The 2,446-nt window shown below is 45.1% G+C and overlaps 1 pseudogene; it reads right to left on the bottom strand.

The window, feature by feature from the left end:
* Positions 1-1,066: 1,066 nt before the first annotated feature.
* LOC126099040 (5S ribosomal RNA) lies at positions 1,067-1,184 on the bottom strand (annotated as a pseudogene).
* Positions 1,185-2,446: the final 1,262 nt, after the last annotated feature.

Below are 2,446 nucleotides of genomic sequence, written 5' to 3'. Positions count from 1 at the left end.
AACGGTCTTGGATAATGAATGCGATTGAATGTTGAGTATGTTTAAAACTTACTGTAAATGCTGTATAGTATAATAGTAATGAATGGCACAGCTTCGTTCCTTATTATTTTATTTTACAGATATGCAGATTTGCATGCATGTCTGGTGGAACAGACACTGCTGACGATCCACAACTGCTCTTCAAATGTTACGATATTTTCTTCCATATCTGTGTGCTCAGATGACCTCGTTCGCTTGATTGTGTTCGAAAAGGGACTGTATTTTCTCTGTGTCCTTCCAAACTGTAGAAATCGTTGACTGTGAGACACCCAGTCTCTTAGCAATGCTGACGTTTTCTCCCCCATTTGATTGCCGTTTATGTACACTGGTGACATAACAAACTGTTAACTCTTTACCCTCCTCCCTCCCTCATCCCCCTGCCCCCAGAACCTTAGATTCGCGCCTGGCTACTAGACGTAACTTGTGAGGCCAGGTGATCAAATCGAGGCCAGGCCGCGCACGCGGTGTTTCGCAGATCGCAACGCAGGTAATTTATGTCACGGTGAACGATTTAGCGGGTGGAAGCCTCGGAGGAAGGCCACGGACGGACTGGGGCATAGCAGAGCGACGGTGGAAATGTCGACAACTAGCGATGCCCTTGATAGGACACCGTGTCTAAACTTTTGCTGTCAGAGATTGACCAACTTTCATGATCGATCTGTTTTATGGCATCACGCACTATTTGTTCAATGCGCTGTACACCATTAATTCGTTTTGCTGTTACGATTTCGTGTTGCTTGTCTGTATGTATTAATCGCATATGGCGTCTTGCGCAAGACTGTTCAAGGAACTGGGGGTACTAAGTACTGATTTCCAATATCCATCCGAACAGGCCTTGGAAGGCCCAACGGTACCGACCGGCCGCCGTGTCATCCTCAGCCCGCAGGCGTCATTGGATGCGGATATGGAGGGTCATGTGGTCAGCACACCGCTCTCCCGGCCGTATATGAGTTTACGAGATTGGAGCCGCTTCTTCTCAATCAAGTAGCTCCTCAGTTTGCCTCACAAGGGCTGAGTGCGCCCGTCTTGCCAACAGCGCTCGGCAGACCGTATGGTCACCCATCCAAGTGCTAGCCCAGCCCGACAGCGCTTAACTTCGGTGATGTGACGGGAACCGGTGTTACAACTGCGGCAAGGCCGTTGGCGCTTCCCAGTATCTTTGTTCTTTAATGAAATTTCTCATAATTGATATAACTATCTCTTTATCAAACCATCAGTACTGGAAGTAAAAAGAATCTTCACAAAGAATCATAGTCCCTTATTTTGGTACAGAAAGATGTGCACTATTCAGGAAACAACGTTTTTAGTAATTTGCCAGCAGCCACAAAAAATTAACATAAATGATTTATTGGTGGCAAGATCTTTCTACCCTAATGACGAATTTTTCAGTAGCACCGACTGATGTGTATACATTGGGGTGGCAAAAGTCATGGGTAGCGATATGCACATACACAGAAGGCGGAAGTATCGAATAAAAAAGGTATAAAAGGGCGGTGCATTAGCAGAGCTGTTCTTTGTACTAAGGCGAGTCACGTGAAAAGGTTTGCGACGTGATTATGGCCGCACGACAGGAATTAACAGACTATGAATGCTGACGGTTAGTTGGAGCATGGATGTATGTGACATTCCATTTCGGAAATCGTTAGGGAATTCAATATTCCGAGATCCGGCAGAGTCAAGAATATGCCGAGAATACCAAATTTCAGGCATTACCTCTCAACACTGACAACGCGGCCTTTACAATGACCGACAGCAATGGCATTTGCGTAGAGTTGTAAGTGCTAACAGACAAGCAAAACTGCACAGAACCCACGAAGCTATGGATCCAAGTTTGTCAACAAGGCACTGTGGAAGCTCAAGGTAAGTCCTTAATGGTGTGGACTGTGTTTACATGGAATGGTCTGGGTCCTCTGGTCCAGCAGAATCATTTGTAGCCATTCATTGACTTCACGTTGGAAGAGAAAAAAATTTTGTGTATGACAATGCGCCATGTCACCGAGCCACAATTGTTCGTGACTGGTTCGAAGAACATTCTGGACAATTCGATCGAATGATTTGGCCACCCAGATCGCCCAACATAAATCCCATCGAATATTTATGGGACATTATCGAGAGGTCAGTTCCTGCACAAAACCTTGCACCAGAAGCACTTCCACGATTACGGACGCTATAGAGTGCAGCATGCAGGGGACTTCCAACTATTTGTTGAGTACATGTCACGTCGAGACGCCACGGGAAAAAGGAGATCCGACACGATATTAGGAGGTATCCTGGGCTTTCGTCATCTCAGTGTCTATTAATAATAATAAAAATAGTAACATAAGTACTACTCAAAATATGACTTCTGTAGATCTTCAGTTCATTAAAGTGATTAACGGAATTGACTATTGCAAACTGATTTTCTCTC

The sequence above is a fragment of the Schistocerca cancellata genome, chromosome 1 (genome assembly GCF_023864275.1).
Source record: "Schistocerca cancellata isolate TAMUIC-IGC-003103 chromosome 1, iqSchCanc2.1, whole genome shotgun sequence".
In the NCBI taxonomy this organism is placed as follows: Eukaryota; Metazoa; Arthropoda; class Insecta; order Orthoptera; family Acrididae; genus Schistocerca; species Schistocerca cancellata.
The sequence above is the reverse complement of the archived record's forward strand: the minus strand, read 5'-3'. Positions and strand labels throughout refer to the sequence as shown.